At 41.8% G+C, this 23,401-nt stretch overlaps 1 protein-coding gene and 1 long non-coding RNA gene across 4 annotated transcripts in view; both read left to right on the plus strand.

Moving 5' to 3' along the window:
* The first annotated feature begins 2,107 nt into the window (after positions 1 to 2,107).
* On the plus strand, positions 2,108 to 14,617 carry LOC117092048. The gene is made up of 3 exons (XR_004440610.1): positions 2,108 to 2,987; positions 9,266 to 9,366; positions 14,516 to 14,617. It is a non-coding gene; the product is annotated as an uncharacterized LOC117092048 (long non-coding RNA).
* Positions 14,618 to 17,329: 2,712 nt separating this feature from the next.
* The window catches only part of LEPR (leptin receptor), an 86,111-nt gene continuing 80,039 nt past the window's right edge, over positions 17,330 to 23,401 (plus strand). For 2 of the 3 annotated variants that reach the window (XM_033225185.1, XM_033225186.1), the window contains exon 1: positions 17,330 to 17,970. The gene's annotated coding sequence lies outside the window, so the exon portion shown is untranslated. The remainder of the gene's footprint in view (positions 17,971 to 23,401) is intronic. The other variant, XM_033225187.1, reaches the window with a different exon arrangement.

Raw genomic sequence — 23,401 nt, forward strand, 5'->3', positions numbered from 1 at the left:
GGGCTGGATAACTTGGTCATAAAGAGGAGATTTTCTTTACCATTACAATCCAAACACAAACTGTTGTCCACATGGCATGGAATAATCAGAGAACCCAATAATTTTCTTTCTCTTTACATTTCTACTACTTAAACAAAATAATAGAAACTGATTTATTTCTTCCTTTATCTGGTGATGGAAACCACTCTATGGAAAACCTGGGAATGGTCAGCACTATATTTTCCACTATGTGGAAGTAACGGGAAATGAAACTGACTTATATGGAGAGGAAGGGACAAGAGATGGAGAAGATTACTGGTGATTTTAGGGTTCCCGAAGACCATCTACATGTCTCCTATTCCTGTTGCTTGACTGTTGAAATTTTTCTGATTCCAGGAAATAAAAATTCTCCTTTTTGGCAAAGCTATTATTTTGGGTGGGATTCTGTAAGGTGCAAGTGGCAAAAATGTAGCTACAATTAGCTTAAGTAAAAAGAGGGAATTGAGGAGAGATCCTTCGGTAACTCACAGAATTAAATGAATAGTTGATCAACTGAGCTTTAGCAAGGCAGAAGCAGGCACTCTAGAAGGGACTCAGAACTTAGGGCCAAGACTTAGGTGCTGCTGCAGCACACTTCCCTCATGTAGCCTTTGCTACTTTTCTTTCTGGACCCTGTGCCCTCTGCAGAGGAATACTTTGATTACCTTACGTGATTCCACCAGTACTTTCGTTTATTTACCCTGTAACCCTCATCTACTCATTGGCATTTTTATGTGCATTGCCACAGAAGGAGATGTTACAGCACACTGTGTTTTGAATCTCAAAAGCACAGACTAGGATTGAATTCAGTCTCTCAAGATTAAGAGAGCTATCCCGGCCGGGCGCGGTGGCTCAAGCCTGTAATCCCAGCACTTTGGGAGGCCGAGGCGGGCGGATCACAAGGTCAGGAGATCGAGACCATCCTGGCTAACACGGTGAAACCCCGTCTCTACTAAAAAATACAAAAAACTAGCCGGGCGAGGTGGCGGGCGCCTGTAGTCCCAGCTACTCGGGAGGCTGAGGCAGGAGAATGGCGTGAACCCAGGAGGCGGAGCTTGCAGTGAGCTGAGATCTGGCCAGTGCACTCCAGCCTGGGCGACAGAGCGAGACTCCGTCTCAAAAAAAAAAAAAAAAAAAAAAAAAAAGAGAGCTATCCCACGTTAGCAGGAAAAGGAAGGCCAAAAGGGGAAAAAAGACAGCTGAGTTGGTACTGTGTCTGGAATTGGTGGATTCTTGGTCTCGCTGACTTCAAGAATGAAGCTGCAGACCCTGGTGGTGAGTGTTACAGTTCTTTTTTTTTTTTTTTTTTTTTGAGATGGAGTCTTGCTCTGTCGCCCAGGCTGGAGTGCAGTGGCCGGATCTCAGCTCACTGCAACCTCCGCCTCCCGGATTCACGCCATTCTCCTGCCTCAGCCTCCGGAGTAGCTGGGACCACAGGCGCCCGCCACCTCGACTGGCTAATTTTTTGTATTTTTAGTAGAGACGGGGTTTCACCGTGTTAGCCAGGATGGTCTTGATCTCCTGACCTCGTGATCCGCCCGTCTCGGCCTCCCAAAGTGCTGGGATTACAGGCTCGAGCCACCGCGCCTGGCGAGTGTTACAGTTCTTAAAGGTGGTGTGTCCAGAGTTTGTTCCTTCAGATGTTCAGATATGTCTGGAGTTGCTTCCTTCTGGTGGGTTCATGGTCTCACTGACTTCAGGAGTGAAGCTGCAGACCTTCACGGTGAGTGTTACAGCTCTTAAAGGTGGCACGTCTGGAGTTGTTCGTTCCTTCTGGTGGGTTCATGGTCTCGCTGGCCTCAGGAGTGAAGCTGCAGACCTTTGCAGTGAGTGTTACAGTTCATAAAGGTTGCACATACGGGGTTGTTCGTCCCTCCCAGTGGGTTCGTCGTCTTGCTGGCTTCAGGAGTGAAGCTGCACACCTTTGAGCTGTTACAGCTCATAAAGGCAGTGCAGACCCAAAGAGTGAGCAGCAGCAAGATTTACAGTGAAGAGCTAACGAACAAAGCATGGAATGGGACTCCAGCCGGTTGCTGCTGCCTGCTTGGGTGGCCTGCTTTTATTCCCTTATTTGGCCCCACCCACATCCTGCTGATTGGTGCATTTTGACAGAGTGCTGATTGGTGCATTTACAAATCTTTGGCTAGACACAGAGTGCTGATTGGTGCGTTTACAATCCTTTAGCTAGACACAAAAGTTCTCCAAGTCCCCTACCTGATTAGCTAAACACAGAGTGTTGGTTGGTGTGTTTACAAACCTTTAGCTAGACACAGAGCACTGATTGGTGCATTTACAATCCTTTAGCTAGACAGAAAAGTTGTCCAAGTCCCCACCCAACCCAGAAGCCTAGCCAGCTTCACCTCTCAGTACCACTGGGAAAGGGGCCCTGCACCTAGTAGATGATACTATCGCTAGGCAACACAGCAGGCATTTGTGTTTATTGTTTTAAATTGAATTTGCTTTATAATGTCAAGTACAGCCAATATATAACTGAAACAAAAACTTTGAAGTACTCTGTGAAATTCATATCCGAGAACTGAACCCTCTGGGGGAGGAGCAATAGACACTCCCACTGCAGCCAACCCTGGGTAACAGAGTGAGACCCTGTCTCACAAAACACAACACAAAACAAAACACTTATCTTAGAATTGTTTTAGATCTGAAGAAAAATGGCAAAGATAGTACAGAAAGTTCCCGTGTACTGTACACCCAGTTTCCCCTATTATTAACAATCATACATTCTTTCTGTCACATTTCTGACAAATAGTAACATCTGCTTAAATACTTCCAGTGACTGGCAACCCAGTATGTCCTAAAGAGTTCCATTGTCAGATGATTTTAGAGCAGTGTGACTTGAGATGTGGTTCTAGGACCAGCAGCGTCTGCACAACCTTGAATCCAGTTAGAAATGAAGAGTCTCAGACCCCAATCCAGACCTGAATCAGAATCTACATTCAACAGATCTCCAGGTAATTTATGTGCACATCGAAATTTGAAAAGTATTGCTCTAGTGTCCATATATATATGTATATATACACACACACACATATATGTATTTTTCCCAAAAAATGGCAACCAGGGTCTTGCAATCACATTGCCCCATTCATTAATTCATCTGTGTATTCACAAAACATTTCTTAAGGGCATATATAGTAAGCACTGATTTAACTTGAAACTTTTTTAAAAGTAAGATCTTATTCCTACCCTAAAAAATTTCACATTCCAATTCTGCCATGTAAGAGGTATTTAGTTGAATGAACAGGATAATTTTTGTTCAGAAAAGAGAGGACTAAGTTTGAAGAGCTGTCCCTGAGATACTAGCAAATGTGGGAAAATGCCACAATCTGTTGAAAACTATCACAACAGCTGAGACAATCACAGAGTAGAAAGAGCTACTCGTCTTTATTCCAGATAGAGCTAGGGGTGGAGAGAAAACCCCTCTGCAACTCGAGTTAGTGTATCAGTCTGCTCTCTCATTGCTGTAAAGAAATACCTGAGACTAGGTAATTTATAGAAAAAAGAGGTTAAATTGGTTCATGGTTCTGCAGACTGTACAGGAAGCATAGTGACTTCTGCTTCTGGGGAGGCCTCAGGAAGTTTCCAATCATGACAGAAGGCAAATGAGGAGCAATCTGTTTCACATGGTGGGAGCAGGAGCAAGAGAGAGAAGGGGGAGATGCTACACACTTTTAAACCAGTAGATGTTGTGAAAACTCACTCATTACACCAAGGACAACAAAGTGCCATGAGAGATTTGCCCCCATGACCAAAACACCTCCCACACACTACCACAAGAACAGCACCAAGGGGATGGTGCTAAACCATTCAATAGAAACTGCCCCCATGATCCAATCACCTCCCTCCAGGCCCCACCTCCAACACTGGGGATTACAACTGGACATGAGATTTGGGCGGAGACACAAATCTAAACCCTATCAGGTAGCATGGGGCAGTATGTAGGAATAGCCGTTGTGATGAAGGTTCTCAGATCTGAAGCAGCTTCCTGGAGTTCCAACTTGCCTCAGCAAGGTGTAGGAGCAGTAGACTAATTCCTGAGCCTAGCATAGTCATGTTGCTGGGCCTTCACCAAGGTGCCCAGAACCCAGAGTGGTGCTGGAGAACACTTTTCAATGCACTTCAGCAGGGCACTGGGGGCCAGGAAGGAGAGTCATTGGTCCTGAAGTGACCTTTGGCATGAATCCATGTACATCAACCCTTGAAAAACAGACAGGATAAGGAGGGAGATGCCAAATTCAACAAATGACCAAATATCAGAATCTTTGCTTATTCTGGCCCTGCCTTCCTTCTGTCCCATGTCCCTTGCTTAAAATTAGATATGAACTGAAGGAAAAGAAGTGGGAGCCTGAATTCATTAAGGTTGAGTTTCTATCATCTAGTAAAACAGGATATCATTGAAGAAATTAAGTTCAGTTGCATGAAAAAAATTAAGCCACACTTTCTGATCATTTGCTTATGCGACCTGAAATTTAAATTTTGTCTTCTACTTCAGACTGTGTTCTTATATGTGGCAGAGAACCTGGCTACTAGCAGCTGCAGCTTGCAACTGCATATATTCACCATCTGGAAGGAAAAAGCTCTTCACCTCCTTGACTGTTACAGCATGGTGCCCTCATCCAAGCTCCTGTTTGAAAAGCTTCAGAGAACAATCTTGACTGGCCTTTCTCTAATCATGTTCTCACCCTATTTACCAATTACAGAGTTAGGAATGTGGGATACTATGATGGGTCCAGCTTGGAGCACTTGCTGTGTGGCCTCTGAAGCCAGCATGCTGTAACTGGTAGCTCCGCCTAGATCCATGTGCTTGGTGTCAGGGAAGGAACAGTTTCTCTGCCAAAAGGGAATAAATACTTTGATCAGAGGTAGGGGAGGTGGGGAGTAGTCTGGTAAAAATACTGAATTGCATTATCTACCTTGTGTGCCTATACTTATAAAGGTTTCCTTTATGTCACATTGATATGATACAAGCAAGATACTAAAATTATGAACAAGATACTGACTATGTATTTTATGACTCATTAGTTCAGAATTAGAACCTGGGCTCTGGAAAGAAAATAACACAGCCATTTCATTATAAATTTGTAAACTTTGCAGCAGTTTAACCATGAGAGTTGGCCTATAGGTCAGGGAATAGGCCTGGTGGGTTTTGCTCTCAAATCCCATTATACTCCTGCAGAGAATAAAGTGCTCTGTGCTTTGTGAAAATTGGTTTGTAGTATGTGTGTACCAATTATCAGTATTGTCAGAAATGTTGGACACTTCCTTTAGGTTCATAGGGACTTAAATCTGAAATACTTCTCTACAAAAACTTTACTTAGCTGCATAATTCTGAGACAGTTTTATTCTGGCCAACTGCTTATTTATAACAGCCTTTTCAGGTAATATTCTAGGAGTTATTTCCCAAGATTTATTCTCTTTACTTTATTTCTCATGATATTCTTTCAGGTGCAAGGAAATAATAATTTGGCTTATGTATACAATTTGGAGAATTTTGTAGTTTTCCTTACACTGTGTTGCTCATTTATGAGAAATAGGCAAATAGATAAAAAAAATACGGATACTGCATGAAGTACTGAAAAAATGTAAAAAATTTCCTTGGGGAAGTCATATTTTAGTCCATGTTCTGTTGTTAATTTTAATCTTGGGGTTAAGTAATTTTTGCTCTTGGTATGAAATTATTAACAATCCAATTGACTTGCCTTTCAACTCTAAACAGCTTCTTGATCACGGTGTAAATAGCTGCTATGAATTTCACTGCTGTTACGTAGCTTTTCTGACAGTCAAGGAAATATGATTCTGCCATATTCATGCCAGCAGATTTCAAAGGGCAAGGAAAGGTGTTTCAACAGATTAGGAGTCTAAATGAGTTACAGGTTGAGCAACGGGCCAGTGAAGAGCCACTAACAGTAACTAGGCAGCCCCAGGCCTGTAGGAGAATCTGAAAGGTCCTAGTTCTCAGGAAGAGCTTCCAAAGAACACATGGTCTTACATAGATATTTTCAAATAACTCTTTTCCTCCCAATTATTTTAGCAAACATATGATTGCTGTAGATAAATTAGAAAAGTAAATATAAACAGGAAAATAAACGTATCCATTATCCCATAATCTGAAGATAGCCTTTGATAACATTTTGGTGTATAGCTCATCATTTTTTCTTATGCATATATATTTTAAAATCCATTGAGATTATGCTGAACATATAATTCCTATAATATATGTTCTATGGTAATTTAGAATAAAAATCCCTTTGGTATGTGAATTTAAAACAATATTATAGGCATATAATCATTGTGAAGTATCTATTCTTCAAATCACTTTTTTGTTCTTTTTAGTTATACAAATGGAAAACAGTAAAATTTGCCTTTTACACTTGAGTCCAATATATATTATTTGAGCAATTTGTACATCTAAGATACTGTCATAAATACTTTAGGAAATAATGAAACAAACAACTTTAATAAGACATAACATTTGCCCTCAGGGGATTTATATAGGGATATGCATAAGCAGTCATTAGATGAATCAGATAATGTTTCATGATAAAATGGAAACCAAATAAATTTATAAATGATCATAGACTGTAGATAGCATAGTCCCAATTTGGGAGATTACAAGGAATATTTTGTTGGATCTTGACATATTGGCTAGGATCTCAGCCAGCAGATAATGGTGGTGGGTGATGGTTGAGGGAGGGATGCTGTGGAATGAAGGAATAATATTCAGGATGACATAGCATGAACAAAATCAGGAAGTGAAAATAAATGCAAAGATGCTTTTAAGTAACTGTGAGTTCTTTCCTGAAGTGGAAGAAAACACTGGTAAATTAAGCTGACAATATACTGAGAAAGAATTTCAGTGCCAGACTTAGTTTAAACTTTATCCTGTAGGCAGTGCAGAGACACAGATCCTGTTGAGCGAGTCCGTAAAACGGTCAAGGCTTTACCTTAAGAATATTTTATGAAACCTTAAATTCCTAGAAGGAATGACAAAGCCATTTTTTTGTGTGTAAGTAAATGTTCATATAACTGTTCTCTAAACATCTCATATTTATTTTTTAATATAAATTATAGATACAGTTTCATTTTTACTTTTGTACCCCAAGAATACCTTCTTAGAACTTCTTAGAAAAACATAAGGATAGCCTGAAGTATTTTAATGTATAAGCTTTCTTGTTATTAGTATTTGTTTTTCTCAATTTATGGCTTGACAATAGAGTGTTCATTTGTTCTGTATGTATTTGTTCCTCTTGTGTTTCTTTCATAAAATGCCCCTTTCATTCAAAAAGCATTTATGGAGCAACTATATCAGTAAAATATTGTATTGTATAATGAGCACTATAAAAACTGTGTGTCTTGGAGAATTCGGGTTAAATTATCTGGCTGGGCCTGGAGATAGCACTTTAGTAAGAGATATTTTGAATATCATGAAATTTAAAGAAAAAATTGCTAGCACTTAAGATAGTCAACTTGGTTAGTTGATATTAATTATCCTGTTAATTAAGGATTTTGAAACTCAGATTTTCCTTATTTGTTCTTCAATTTCCTTTCTAAATTTTTTTTTTTTTGAGACGGAGTCTCGCTCTGTGGCCCGGGCTGGAGTGCAGTGGCCGGATCTCAGCTCACTGCAAGCTCCGCCTCCCGGGTTCACGCCATTCTCCTGCCTCAGCCTCCCAAATAGCTGGGACTACAGGCGCCCGCCACCTCGCCTGGCTAGTTTTTTGTATTTTTTAGTAGAGACGGGGTTTCACCATGTTAGCCAGGATGGTCTCGATCTCCTGACCTCATGATCCGCCTGCCTCGGCCTCCCAAAGTCCTTTCTAAAATTTTAAAGTACTTTTATTTTATTGCTTATTAACTATTTGGTTTAACTTTAAATTGCTAAAACTTTTTGAAGAATGAAATGTATTCTATGGTTACCATTTGTATTTAATGTGTAAAATTGATTTTAGGCTTTCGTTAAGTCAACTTTTATACTCGAGGTTTAAAACTTTCCATTTCTGGCTGGGTGCAGTGGCTCACACCGGTAATCCCAGCACTTTGGGAGGCTGAGGTGGGTGGATCATGAGGTCAGAAGATTGAGACCATCCTGGCTAACAATGGTGAAACCCCGTCTCTACTAAAAATATAAAAAAATTAGCGGGGCGTGGTGGCACACACTTGTAATCCCAGCTAGCTGGGAGGCTGAGGCAGGAGAATCACTTGAACCCAGGAGGTGGAGGTTGCAGTGAGCCGAGATGATGCCACTGCACTCAAGCCTGGGCAAAAGAGTGAGACTCCGTCTCAAAAAACAAAAACAAAAACAAAAACAAAAACCACTTTCCATTGCTAAATGTGTTTTCAGCTCAGGCAGAGATACTGGTTGCCATTTACTCAAATAAGCAGGCCTACTAATTATCTGCAAATGTCATGTCAAGTGACCCCCAAAATTAAACATCTTTATGTAAAAGGTTTTCTCTTCTAATGTTTACTTTGGTCTCAGAATCCATTATTTAATTAAACAGCTATATTGTTTATCCAGCTAATGCAACTCAGTATGTAAGAAGGCATTTACTTAAATCTAAGAATATACTTGATTTTTTATTACTATTAATTGTACTGGTGAATTCTTTTGTACCATACCATAACACCTTTCAAGTTTGCAAATACAGCTCTTTTGCTGTTAGCTGTAAGTGCCTCTGTACCCATTTCATAAAGACTCATCACCTCTTCTGAGACCTTGATTTTGCCACCCCATCACTCTTTTCCCTTCCAAAGACAAGGGCAAATCAGAGCAATTGTAGCAACACAAAATCGCAAAAGAAAGACAAAGCTTCATGATTCTCTTTAGAGCATACTAACCAAGTAGTCTCAAATCTCTCTTATGAAATTTTAATGTTTTGAGTAATCTCCCACAGTTTTTAGATGGTAATAGTAAATGTCCTTTTACCTCTACCAGTTTGTTCCAGACTTCTTTGATATTACAAATGGGATACGGTGTATAAAGCTGGTCAAAGTCAAGAAAACTTTGGTAAATACTCCTGTAACTATAGATACTAGTGGTTCCTGCAGGGCACTGGTACTCCAGACCTGAAAGATTTATACACAATCAATCTGAAAGTCAGGGCAGAGCAAATGCATCATAAGCTGTGAAGCTACTTAGTGGTTCTTTGCTTAACTGAGCTGGTGAAAGTCAGGGCATGTGTATATACGTTTAAGTGATAATCTGCATCAGCTAATTTTCCTGTTTCAGATTTGCCAGTTCACCCTGACCATCTTGAAAATAAGTTGTCTCTGATCTCTGTCTGTATGTTACTTCTCTCCCCTCACCAATGGAGAACACATGTGGGCAAAGTAAGTAAAGCAATCACCACCTTTGGAGGAAAAAATTGGTCACGTTCTACGGAGGGTGGATCAACTGTATTGCGGATAGTAACATTTTTACTCTTGAACTCATCATTTACACCCCAAATCTTTTTATATAAATGCTCTGAAGTTGTAGCATCAAATAATAGTCTTTGATGTGTCTTAATCACCATCATTCCAGTCTAACTCGTCTCCCATCCAATCCCATCCTATGATATCCCTGATGAACATAATTTAGCCTGTATTTAAAAATATCTATTATGAAGAGTGTAAAGGTAAACTGAGGCTGGAGCCAAACCGGGAACGAAGACACAAGGCAAATGGCAGTGAGAATAGCCTTTATTAGGGCTTGCGGGCGAGGTTCCTCGGTCCAAAGGCGTGGGCCGAGGAAGTCGTGCTGAGGGAGGAGGGTAGGGTCTTATAGCCTGAGACGTAGGGAAGCTGGTTGTGCAAACAGGGCCTGGGGAGTCTTGAAACTACTAGGGCAGGAGTTGAGTAAGGGTCACGAGGAAGGGGTCTTTGGAAACTGTTAACCGAAACCGCTGTTTACAAACTTGTGGAATGCAGGTGACCTGCAGGTCATGGGGGAATGTGGTTGCCCAGCCGGAACTCTGACGCACATAAGTCTGCGGGTGTGTACAAGGGTGAAGGGAGTCTTTAACAAAAGGCCTGCTATGCCGGGTAACGCCGCCATGTTGGGTCTAGATTCCCGCCTAACAAAGAGTGCATTGTCTTACCAGAAAGCCCATTCCACTTCCAATCGTCGTGAGATTTAGAAAGTTATTCCTCAGATTTCGTTTAAACCTGGCTCCCTATTCATTCCACGCACTGACACTAAGTTTACAGGAGCTACATAGAATAGTCTACCACATTTTCCTCATGACCGTCTTTCCAATATGTGAAGTGAACTATAATTCTTGCCTTCCTCCTAAATGTAGTTTTCTCCAATTTCATTTGGTGTGCCTATTAAAATGCAGACTCCTGTTTCCTCACCTGCAGAGGTTTTTGTTGACTGGGTTTCTGGTAGGCCTAGGATTTCTGTCTGTTTTGCAGTGTGATCTGTTTACATCTGAGTAGTTTTATCAACCTGTTTCTTGTCTGTGGAATTTTGGAGGTCCAATAGCTTTCTTTTGTCCTGTACTTTATCTTTTAAATTTCAAGGTGGCAGCGTTTCCACTGGTATAAAATTCTCCAGAATCTTGTAGTTTTCCTATGTGTATTAGAGAAATTCACTGCAGAAGAAAAGAAGCTTGTTTATAGATTTTTCCTAGATAATCTTGTCTCTATCTTGGGGGTCCAAGAAGGCTGAGGGGATCCATGAGTCACCTGTTTCATCTCTTTAAAGAGTCTTTTGTGTGACTGAATACTGATTTTTATCTTTCTGAGGTAACAGCAAAAGTGTTACCAGCCACACTTTTGGCTTTTTCTCTACAATGCACTTTTCTGGCAATGAATCCTTAATTTCTGCTGAGAACATTTTAAGTCATCAAGTCCTGGCAACTTTTGGTTTCACTGTTCTTTCCCTAATTTTTATCTTTCCTTTTACATCTTACTATAAGCAGCGAGAAACCAAAATATGCCTTCAACACTGCTTGAAAATCTCCTCAGCTATATGCCCAGTTTCATTGTTTACAAATTCTGCTTTCCACATAACTGCAGGACACAATTCTGCCAAGCTTTCTATCACTATATAACAAGTATCACCCTTCCTCCAGTTTCCAATAACACGTTTCTCATTTCCATCTGAGTCCTCAGTAACAGCCATCTCTCTCTCTCTTTTTCTTTCTTTCTTTCTTTCTCTCTCTCTTTCTTCCTTTCTTTCTTTCTTTATTTCTCTCTCTCTCTCTCTCTTCCTTCCTTCCTTCTCTCTCTCTCCTTCCTTCCCTCCTCTCTCTCTCCCCTCCCTCCCTCCCCCCCTTCCTTCCTTCCTTCCTTCCTTCCTCCCTTCCTTCCTTCCTTCCTTCCTGGTCTCACTTTGTCACCCAGGCTGGAGTGCAGTGTTGTGATCTCAGTCTACTGCAACCTCCACCTCCCAGGTTCAAGCAGTTCTCCCACCTCAGTCTCCCAAGTAGCTGGGACTACAGGTGCACACCACCACACCCTGCTAATTTTTGTATTTTCAGTAGAGACAGGGTTTTGCCATGTTCCCAGGCTGGTCTCAAACTCCTGGGTTCAAGTGATCTGCCTGCCTAGGTTTCCTAAAGTGCTGGGATCACAGGTGTGAGCCACTGCGTCTGGTCTCCAGCAGTCACTTTCATGTCCGTATTTCTACAAATAGCCTGTTAATAATGACTTAGGTATTCTCTAGGGCAGTATATATTTTTCTCTACCTTGCTTCTCACTTCCTTCTGAAGAAGCAGAGTTGTTAACATCTATATTTCTACTAAAAGTCTGTTTAAGATAGCCTTCTATCTTTCTATCTAAGCAGACTTTTAGTAGAAATATGGATTCTAACAACTCTACTTCCTCAGAAGGAAGTGAGAAGGTCTTGATCTGTTGCCCAGGCTGGAGTACAGTGGTGTGATCACAGCTCACTGCAGCCTTGACTTCTGAATTTGAACAATCCTCCCACCTCAGCTTCCCAAATAGCTAAGATTACAGGTCTGCCCCACCAAGCTTGGCTAATTTACAATTTTTTTTTTTTTTTTTTTGAGATGGAGTCTTACTCTGTTGCCCAGGCTGGAGTGCAGTGGCGTGATCTTGGCTCACTGCAACCTCCACCTCCTGGGTTCACACCATTCTCCTGCCTCAGCCTCCTGAGTAGCTGGGACTACAGGGGCCCGCCACCACACCTGGCTAATTTTGTTTTTGTATTTTTAGTAGAGACGGGGTTTCACCATGTTAGCCAGAATGGTCTCGATCTCTTGACCTCGTGATCTGACTGCCTCGGCCTCCCAAAGTGCTGAGATTACAGGCATGAGCCACAGTGCCCAGCCAAAAAAATGTTTTTTAAATATAGGGTCTTGCTATGATGTCCAGGCTGGTCTTGAACTCCTGGCCTTAAGTGATGCTCCTGCCTTGGACTCCCAAGGTGTTGGGATTACAGGAGTGAGCCACCATGCCTGGACTTAACCCGTTTGCCCAGAGAATACCCACCAGTGGTGCCTGTAGCTGTAGCATTTACCCCAAGATAACTTTGCCAAGTAATATGCTTTTATTATTATTTTTGCATCCCTCCAGTATATTGATTTCAGAAACAAAAGACATCATTCTATTTATCACATTCTGTTTTTAGTAGTGGTATTTCCATTTACAAAATACAGTCATTCTCAATCCCTGAAAATGTCAAATCCTAGAAAATGTAGCAGTCCTATGGATGATGTTAACATTATTATTGAAGCGTTGTTTGCCAAGACCACCAGCTTGATCGGGGAGACCCTAATCCAGCCGCGCTAGAGGAATTAAAGACACACACACAGAAATATCGCATGTGGAGTGGGAAAGCGGGGGTCTCACAGCCTTCAGAGCTGAGAGCCTCGAACAGAGATTTACCCACATATTTATTGACCGTAAGCCAGTGATAAGCATTGTTTCTATAGATTACAAATTAACTAAAAGTATTTCTTATGGGAAATAAAGGGATGGGCTGAAGTAAAGGGATGGGTTGGGCTAGTTATCTGCAGCATGAATATGTCCCTAAGGTACAGATCACTCATGCTATTGTTTGTGATTTAAGAACCACCTTTAAGCGGTTTTCGGTCCTGGCTGGGCCCAGTGTTCCTTGCCCTCATTCCGGTAAACCCACAATCTTCAGCGTGGGCGTCATGGCCATCACAAACATGTCACAGTGCTGCAGAGATTTTGCTTATGGCCAGTTTTGGGGCCAGTTTATGGCCAGATTTGGGGGCCTGTTCCCAACAGTTGTTGGCTGAAGATTCATTTGATTAACCTGATTTTTCCATAATAGATGATTCTGATGATTCAGATGATTCTGGTGTTAGCTCTGCTTAGAAATAACTCCAAAAACAGTTTTTATATTTTATTTTCATATTGAAAATCAGTCAGATTTGCTTCAGCCTCAAATAATGTGTCTAATGTAAAATTAAATGAGTGCTGGCAGTGAGCTGTACTTTTTTGTCCTAAATGGAAAAAGGGTTAAGGCCTTTTGTCTGATCATAAACCCTCAAAACAGCCATCTGACTGAAAGGCTTGACAGAACCAGGCCCACCATGATTATCTAGGATAATCTGTTTTATGTATAGTCAACTGATGATGGACTTTAATGACATTTAGCAACTCCTGGATTAGTGTTTGATTATGTAATTGGGGACTGCAGCCTAGCCGTATTGATACATCAAAAAGACTGTCACAGTGTCTTCTATCACTTATTCCATTAACCAAAGCTGCCACCTCACATAACACAATAATTTATTTTTACTTGGTCATTTAGGTTTTAAAGGGACTTATTCTCAGAGATATGTTAGGAACCAAAATAGAAATAGTTCTATATCATTGGCTCATTGAACACAATAGTTCTTGAATTAGCAGTTGCAACTTACAAGTTGTAAATTGTTTTTCCATGAGGAGTTAAAAGTTTCATGTACATTAAATATAAATTTCTTTTGGCTGGAAATGGCATTGGTACTATTTAAATAGTCTATTGCTGGCTGGGCACGGTGGCTCACACCTGTAATCCCAGCACTTTGGGAGGCTGAGGCGGGCAGATCAATTGACATCAGGAGTTTGAGACCAGCGTGGTCAACATTGTGAAACCCCGTCTCTACTAAAAATACAAAAATTACGTGGGTGTGGTGGTGGGTGTCTGTAATTCCAGCTACTCAGGAGGCTTTTATATGCATTTTTGAATGCAAATTTTTAAGATTTGTGTGGTAATTAGACATATAATCATAGTTATAATTATTATTTTATTCTGAAAAACTTTCCAAAAGACATTTAGGGTATCATGGCCAAGTTGAGCCACTGTTTTATTTAGAACTACAGTCAGTTCAACCACAAGCTTTTCTGAGTGTCTACTGTAGTGGATATATGTGCTTTTCTTTGACAACTTCCCCATCAGTAAAAGCACCCTAATTTTATTTTGGGGTTCCACTTTCAGTGGAATGCATATTCCACTGAATATGCATTCAGTAATTTGGTTAGGTTAAGACTCACCCTCTTCATATTCCCCATTTTCCAGGTCAGGTGACATACTTGGGCAGTCATCATATTCCAACTCACTGGCCACACGACTGGTGCAGGGATGGACCTGTAACCCATGTAAGTCAATGAATGAGACCTGGTTTGGTAGTTGTTAAGGTATAGGTTGATTGCTTAAAATTGTAAGAGTGGAAGAATAGGAAGGAAAGTCAAAGAGAAAAGAGTTAAGCCGGGAAGAAAAGGGAGTCATTCAAATCATTATTTGTAAAGAGTTTCAAGAAGTGGTGTATCAATATTCTCAACTTAATAGTTGAGCAATGTTTATGTTTTTGAAACTAACAACTAAAATACTTGGATAAAATATTTCTCCTGATTTAAGTAACTATAATTTTAGTCATGATTCATTGTTCCCAGCAGGATCTGTATCTGTGTAAATGAGCGTAGTATTGATTTTTTTCAAAAGAGAGGATAGGTGATCTCATTAATTTCTTTTTCACATCAAAGCTTTCCTTTTAGGGTTTTTTTTCCCCTTCTCTCAAGAGAATAGTGAATGAGTCAGGGTGTTAATCTGCTTTGCTCTAGCAAATTCTATCTTCTTATTGTAGAGATGTTTTTCACTGTAGTAATAATGTGCTTAGCTGCTTGGTATTTACTCATGTATTCATTCACAGTTCTTTATCAGGCTTCAGGTATGTACCCAATATTGTGCCAGATGAAATGAGATTCAAAGGTATCTCCTAGACTAGAATGTAAATTCTATAAGGACCCTTTCACTTGGAGCGCAGTATTGGCACATTATCAGAAATCTATAGAGATGCATTTAGGATGCATTTCTGTAACAACAGTCACTTATGAGGTGCCATGCTTGGCCTTCAAGGATTGCCTGCAACTCAAACACAAGTTGAGGGTTTGAGCCTTTGTACTTGCTTCCTACAGGACAGTTATTCTTCAAAATGCCCAGGTTTAATGATATTTATTTTTATTTTTTATTATTTATTTACTTTTTTGAGACGGAGTCTCACTGTCACCAAGGCTGGAGTGCAGTGGTGCGATCTCGGTTCACTGCAACCTCTGCCTCCTGGATTCAACTGATTCTCCTGCCTCAACCCTCCAAGTAGTTGAGATTACAGGTGTGCACCACCACACCCAGCTAATTTTTGTATTTTTAATGGAGATGGGGTTTCACCGTGTTGGTCAGGGTGGTTGTGAACTCCTGGGCTCAAGTGGTCTGCCCACCTCAGTCTCCCAAAGTGCTAGGATTACAGGCCTGAGCCACCATGCCCAGCGATACTTATTTTTAGTAGTTCACAATGAAATAATTAATTATATTTAGTGCCAATACAATTTCAAATAATGATGCTGGAATGACACCTGATACCACAGTAGACAATGATTTTGATCTCTATTAGTTTACTAGTTATAGTGGGTTAAATGGTGACTTCCCACCAAAAATGTCCACATCCTAATTCCTGTACCCTGTGAACATGACCTTATTTGGAAAAAGGGTCTTTGCAGATGTAACTAAGTTAAAAATCTTGAGATGAGACCATCCGGAATTATCTGGTTGGTCCCTAAATCCAATGACAAATGTCCTTTACAACAGAAAGAAGAAGGCACAGACACAGAGGAGAAGGCATGTGAAGATGAAGGCAGAGACTGGAGTTATGTAGTCACAAGCCAAGGAATTCCTGAAGCCACCAGAGGCAAGGAAGGATTTTCCCCTAGAGCCTTGGGAGCCAGTACAGACCTGCTGAAACTTTGATTTTGGAATTTTAGTCTCCAGAGCAATAAGAGAATACATCTCTGTCTGAGCGTCAAGTTTGTGGTAATTTGTTACAGCAGACCTAGGAAACTAATGTGTGTGTTAGTACTGATTATTTAATTAAAGACTCTTTTTCTATTGTTTTGTTTCCTAAATAATCTGGAGAAACCTACCTCAATTCTTGTCTCCATCCAATAGAGACACCTGTCTGTTTGTTGAGGTTTGGTGGAAATCCAAGGGTTAGTGTTTCTGGGTTATTTTTCGCCTACCACAGATAGCGGTGAAAGCCCATTTAGTACACAAATATGACATTTCTGAATAAAGTGACTTCAACAACGGGTCTGGAGATCCAAGTGCTATTCAAAAAAGTGACATTGGTCCTGAGACGCGATTCCTATGAAGGAGAAGCTCCATTCGAGAAGTTATAGCAAGGTTCCTTCCATAACGCACAGCAGCTGGGCCAGGAGCTGGGAGACCTTGCTTCTGGCCTCCCCATCTGTGGGCTACTTCCAGTAACTCACTTTGCCTGTGTGCCTTGAATGCTTCCTCCTATAAGGCCATTAGTCAAATTAAGTAGAGGCCTTTAAAAATTAGCCATCCATCCAATCTAGAGAATGTCCACTACGTTTCATTCTTTCTCCCTTACCCTGTTGGTTTCCTTCATATCACCCAGTCCTGATGGTAATTATATGAATACGTGCTTATTATCTGTCTGTCCTTCCACCCCTAACTCTAAGTTCAAGGACCACTATAACTGCACCTAGCATATTGTCTGGCACATAGTACCTCCTCAATAAAGATGTACTTAATACATAGACAAATAATGAATGAACATTTTGAGTGGAGGGCCGGAAAATGTCTATTTACTTTGGAGTTGGAATCAGACTGTCCAAGGATACTTTCAAAAAAAAAATTGCTACGTCAAACGTTTAATTTCAGGATTGAAAGAGTGGTGGTCATATAGCTCAATCCCCTCCAAACACCCCCACCTACCAGATACGCAAATGCCCTCTTCAGCCTTCCTGACAAACATGACGAAGATGCTGGTGGAAGCATCCCTGGTATCAGGAAACTCATCATGACCTCACTTGTTTTGATCTTTTCCATTGAGCTTTCTTTTCCCACTCCTCCCAGTTATTGCAACCTTAATTGCAGCATTTTACACACCTGCTGCTGCAGAGTTCTGGAAGTCTGGGGGTGGGAGGAACAGGGGAACCCCACTGCCTATTTCAAGCCTGCAGCCACCGACGCAGGGGTGACTGCCAGGGAACTCGCGGCGCCGCGTACTTGCTGGGTTTGCCTGGGCTCTCGGCCTCTCTGCGGGCAGGGGGTCCTCCCTCCCCAGCGCCGGGTCTCTCCTCCCGCGGGCCCGCGGCCACCCACAGCGGCATTCCCCGCCGCCGACCCCGGCCACCTGCGCGGCCGTCCTGACAGCTCCAGTCCGCTCCTCCCGCTTAGGGGCGGCTGCGGAGGGCGCGGGGCGCGCGCGGGCGGCCACCCGACTCTTCCCTCCCTTCTCCCCACCCCAGCCCGCTCCTGCTCAGCCCCACCTCCCCACGCACTCGGCTGCCCTCCTCTCTCCTGAGACTTGCCCCGCACCTTGGGCGAGGAGTTCGGAGCGGCCCCATCGCAGAGCCCACGGCCGGCCGAGCGCGCGCGACGCAGGTGCCTGAGCCCCGGCGCCGCCGCCATCTCTGCCTTCGGTCGAGTTGGACCCCCGGATCCGGATCAAGGTGGGACCCGCTTCCCTCTCCGGCACCTTCTATTGCCACCTCTTCCCGCTCCGGGTAGCTCGAGAATGGGGCTTTGGGACGCGCGTGGCAGACGCGGAGCTCCGCGGGCCGCTTAGGGACCAGGAGTCCGGGGCAGCTTAGCGGGACCACCAGAGGGGTCAGCGTCCGGCGGGCGGCGGGGGTGGGGTGGGTGCGACGCCGGGCGACTCTCGGCTGCCGCGGGGCGAGGAAGATCTGGGCGCACGGCTGAGAGCAGCCGGCCGCGCCTGGCGCTAACCTGCCCAGGACCACCGAGAGAGCATGCCACCCCGCCAACTTCTTTTCCAGGCTTCCTGCCTACTTTGGAAACTGAAGGGACTGCCACCTAAAACAGTAAGCCCTGGGGCCCTGAAGAGGATTTGCTGGTTCGAATGACAAGAGAAAAAATAATTGTGCTGTAGGGATGGTTTAGACCTAAGCTTTTGTTTCCCACCTCACCCCATTCCCTGCAAGCAAATTAAACAACAGCAGCAGCAGCAGCAGCAGCAAAACCCCAAACCCAATCCCAACCAAACCACTTACTGAAAGGGATTTGTAGTGGTGAGAAAGAGACCCAACTAAGGAATCATTTGGAAACCCCAGGTGTGGTGCCATTTAAAAACTGGCTATTTCTGGTGTTATTTCTAGGACTTGTGTTTGCAGACAGATTAGAATTCTGGGCTCTTGTCAGCCTAATGGAGTTCTTTATACTGAAGGGTTGCTTGGGGTGTCCTCTGTTAACATTTATTTCTGTAAGTATTAAAGTATATTGAAATAAGTACCCCTTCACGGCTCTGGACTTGGAATCCGAAAATCTGAGTTTTGGTACGATTTCCTGTTTATTATTTATGACACTGTGGTTAGTTTAACCTCAGTGGGCCTGAGTTTCCTCATTTTTTCAAGTTAGAGGGTTGGATTAAGATAATTTCTGAGGGCCTTTTGAGAATATCTAAGGTATACCCTAGAATAAAAAAGTAAAATTACTTAACTCTTTAATTTGTTACAAACATTGCTAGTTTCATAATTTCATGAAATAAAAACAATCTGTGTTAATCTTGGCATTAGTTTATATGCATTTATGACTTAGGCTTTTAGGATTTTCCAACCAAAATATGCAGAGAAAAACATTTATAAAGAGCTCAGAAACATATAGATTTATATGAATATTTACACCTCTCATATTACCTTAAATAATCTTTAAGCCAGTATTTGCAACACTGCAACAACAATACATGGCTTTAGCATAGCACGTTTTCTGTTTAAGTATTGTCCATCTGGAGGAAATAAAAATGTGTTTAGAGGAAAACAAACATTGCCCCTTTCCTATCAATTATTGTTCTTGAACAGTGCTCGCTACTTTTTAGCATAAAGTTGTGGGCAGAATGTTAAAAAATTGGTTTCAGGTCACTTCTGAGCCGCTCTGAAATTAAGCACAATAGCAGAGATGCCAATTTTAGTAATGCAGTTAGTTGCCTTGGAATGAATCCCAGAAAATAGCAGAGATTAACTAAACAGATAAACCAGAAATTAGGAATGGACACACACACACACACACAAGTTGTACAGTGAGTATGTACTGTGAAGGGTTAGTGTACTTTGTACTTCTCTTTTTGATTAAAAGAAAATGTCGGGTTGTTTTAGTAGACAGAGAATGTTAGAGTAGCTTTTGTTGCTGCTTCTCATGTTTTATCAGTAGCGTTTTCAAGATTATTTGAAACTTAGTTATCACTATTAAGGACAGGTTTAAGAATATTTCTGCCTCTTTTCAGTGGCTTGGATTCAAAATAACAAAACAATCTTTTCTCACCCACATGTGCTTTGCGTGCAATTTGGGAGAGTGAAATGGATTTGAAGTACTTTTTTATGAGCACATTTTGACTTATTTTCAGTGCCTTTTTGCCTTTGGGCTGGAAATGTCATAAGTTATTCAGGCATTTATCTTCCCTCATATTCTCTCGCGAAGTAGGGATAGTCATCTCCGTTGAAACAGATGCTCAGAGATTTAAGTAAATTGCTTGTTGAGTGAACAGGGAATCGTAGAACTCAAATATACCCTGGTTGCTAGTCATTTGGAAAACAACTGAAACTGGATGGATCTGACAGCTCACGGTCCACAGCCAACTCATTCATGGCTTGGGAGTGTCGTCAGGGTTGGCAGAGGCTCTGTTCCTCCTTTGTAATGTGGGGACTTACTCTCTCACCAATTTACTGAGAAAATAATCTTTTCACACCTAGATCACTACAATAGGACCAAATGGTGTGTATTTGTGAAGTGCAGTATTTCCGGGAGGTCTTGGAAATAAATACTAAAAGTATTCAGGGGAAAAAAAAAAAAAGAACTCTGTCGGCAGATATTGTACTGCATTTTTCATACTGAAAGCCAAACACACCCACTTAAAGAGTATGTCCTGTGGAGTTAAAAATGAATAAAAAGGCTTATAGTCTGCTCTAATTCTTAATACTTTATGTGATTTACAAATTCCAGTTTTAATTAAATTAGAAAGTTGTAAATGTTCACCTACTGGCCAGACTCAGTACATACAACCTTTTGGAGTTGCTATTCAAATACAATCTGCTTATAGTTTGGAATATTCCTTCTCAAACATGCTTTTTGTTTTTTGTTTTTTGGTAGAGATGGGGTCTTGCTGTGTTGCCTAGGCTAATTTAATACTTTCTGTGACTTAATAGTGATATTACCTGTTATCTTCACACATAATCTTATTAATATTTAAAACATTTTAAACTACAAATCTTACATAACTATAAATAAAATCTTTAAAAAATGTGAACTGTAACGAATATAGGGAGAAGCATATAAAACAAATTTAATGATTGACAGATAATATGATAAATCATTACAACAGGTAATTATTTTTTTATTTTTATTTTTTATTTTTTGAGATGGAGTTTCACTCGTTGCCCAGGCTGGAGTGCCATGGCGCCATCTCAGCTCACCACAACCTCTGCCTCCTGGGTTCAAGCAATTCTCCTGCCTCAGTCTCCTGAGTAGCTGAGATTACAGGCATGCGCCACCACGCCTGGCTAATTTTATATTTTTAATAGAGACGGGGTTTCTCCATGTTGGTCAGGCTGGTCTCAAACTCCCAACCTCAGGTGATTCACCTGCCTCGGACTCCCAAAGTGCTGGGATTACAGGCGTGAGCCACTGCACCCGGCCATATAACAGGTAATTATAAGGCAAATTTCTCACTACTCACCACCCCCCAAAAAGGAACATTGCAAACATCCCAAAACTTCTTGTTTGTTCCTTCTTCATCACAAATCTAATTTACCCTTTTTTAAAGTTATTTATTTATTTAGAGATGGAGTCTCTCTCTGTCACCCAGGTTGGAGTGCAGTGGCACGATCCCAGCTCACTGCAACCTTTGCCTCCCGGGTTCAAGCAATCTCCTGCCTCAGCCTCCCAAGTAGCTGGGATTACAGGTGTGTGCCACCACACCCGGCTATGGGTTTTTTTTTTTTTTTTGTATTTTTAGTAGAGATGGGGTTTCACTGTGTTAGCCAGATGGTCTCAAACCCCTGACGTCATGATCCGCCTGCCTTGGCCTCCCAAAGTGCTGGGATTACAGGTGTAAGCCACCATGCCTGGCCCAAAAAAAGTTTTATATGATTATAGTAGGCATTCATTCATAGATTATTTTGCTTAACATGTTTGTGAGATTAAGGGATTTCTTCTCTTTCCTTTAAAACAACATTTTTTGAAAGAATTGTCTCGGTCTGCCATGGTGGCTCATGCCTGCAATCCTAGCACTTTCAGAGGCTGAGTCGGGTGGATCACAAGGTCAGGAGTTGAAGACCAGCCTAGCCAAGATGGTGAAATCCCGTATCTACTAAAAATATAAAAAAATTATACGGGCCTGGTGGCAGGCACCTGTAATACCAGCTATTCAGGAGGCTGAGGCAGATAATTGATTGAACCTGGGAGATAGAGGTTGCAGTGAGCCAAGATTGTACCACTGCACTCCAGCCTGAGAGACAAGTGAGACTCTCTCAAAAAAAAAGGTTGTCTCTATTCCCTGTCTCTAATTATTCTCTTCACACTGTTTAAAAAACTCATTCCTATTAATCTTTTGTTTTCAATATTGTGCTAAAACTACGTCAAGGTCTACTACTGTCAAGTTCACCAATGATATTACCTTTGCTCATCCAATAGTCAGTTGTCAGTGTTCATTTTACTTCATTACTGGTAGCATTGTCACGGTTATTACTCTGCTCCTTGAAACAGTCCCTTACTGACTTCCAGGACAACATGCATTGTTGATTTTCTTCCTTCTTCACTGGCTGCTCCTTTCTGTCTCCTGGGCTAGCCTCTCGTCTTCTCTTAGAGGTTTTAACCTTGGAGTACCTTAAGGTGTAGCTCGTTTCTCTCCACGCTTTTTGATGATTTCATGCAATCTGTTTATGTGTGTGTGTTGATGATTCCGAAAGTGATAGCTCAAGCCTTGACTCCTCCCTCTGGACTTCAGATCTTTATATCCAGCTGTCTACTGAGCATTTCCATTTGGATGTCTAGTAGGCATCTCCAGTTCAAATTCTCCAAATGGAATCTTCATCTTTCCCAAACCTGCACTATCTGCAGTCTTCCTCATCTCCATCTTTCAAGTTAGTGAGGCCCCAAACCTTGGAGTCATCTTTGATTCCTCCTATTCTCTCATACCTCATTTGTAATGTGTTGGGGAATTCTCTGTGCTCTATCTTCAAAACAAATCCAGAAGATAATGACTTCTCATTACTTCCATGGCTCCGTTATAGGAAAGGGGTCCCGATCGAGACCCCAGGAGAGGGTTCTTGGATCTCGTGCAAGAAAGAATTCGGGGAAATTAGGTAGAGTAAAGTGAAAATAAGTTTATTTGGAAAGTAAAGGAATAAAAGAATGGCTGCTCCACAGACAGAGAAGCCCCAAGGTCTGCTGGTTGCCCATTTTTATGACTATTTCTTGATGATATGCTGAACAAGGGGTGGGTTATTCATGCCTCCCCTTTTCAGACCATATTGGGTAATTTCTGACGTTGCCATAGCATCTGTAAACTGTCATGGCGCTGGTGTGAGTGTAGTAGTGGGGATGACTAGAGGTCACTCTTGTTGTCATCTTGATTTTGGTGGGTTTTGGCCATTTTCTTTACTGCAACCTGTTTTATCAGTAAGGTCTTTATGACCTGTATCTTGTCCTGACCTCCTGTCTCATCCTGTGACCTAGAATGCCTTAACTGTTTGGGAATGCAGCCCAGTAGGTCTCAGCCTCATTTTACCTAGCCCCTACTCAAGATGGCATTGCTCTGGTTCAAACGCCAGTGACAGCTCCCACCCTAGTACAAGGTTCCATCAACTTTCATGTGGGTTATTGCAAGGACCTCCAAACTGTTCTCCCTGCTTTTACCTTTTGCCCTCTTCA

The sequence above is a fragment of the Trachypithecus francoisi genome, unplaced genomic scaffold (assembly GCF_009764315.1).
Source record: "Trachypithecus francoisi isolate TF-2019V2 unplaced genomic scaffold, Tfra_2.0 Lachesis_group12, whole genome shotgun sequence".
Classification (NCBI taxonomy): Eukaryota; Metazoa; Chordata; class Mammalia; order Primates; family Cercopithecidae; genus Trachypithecus; species Trachypithecus francoisi.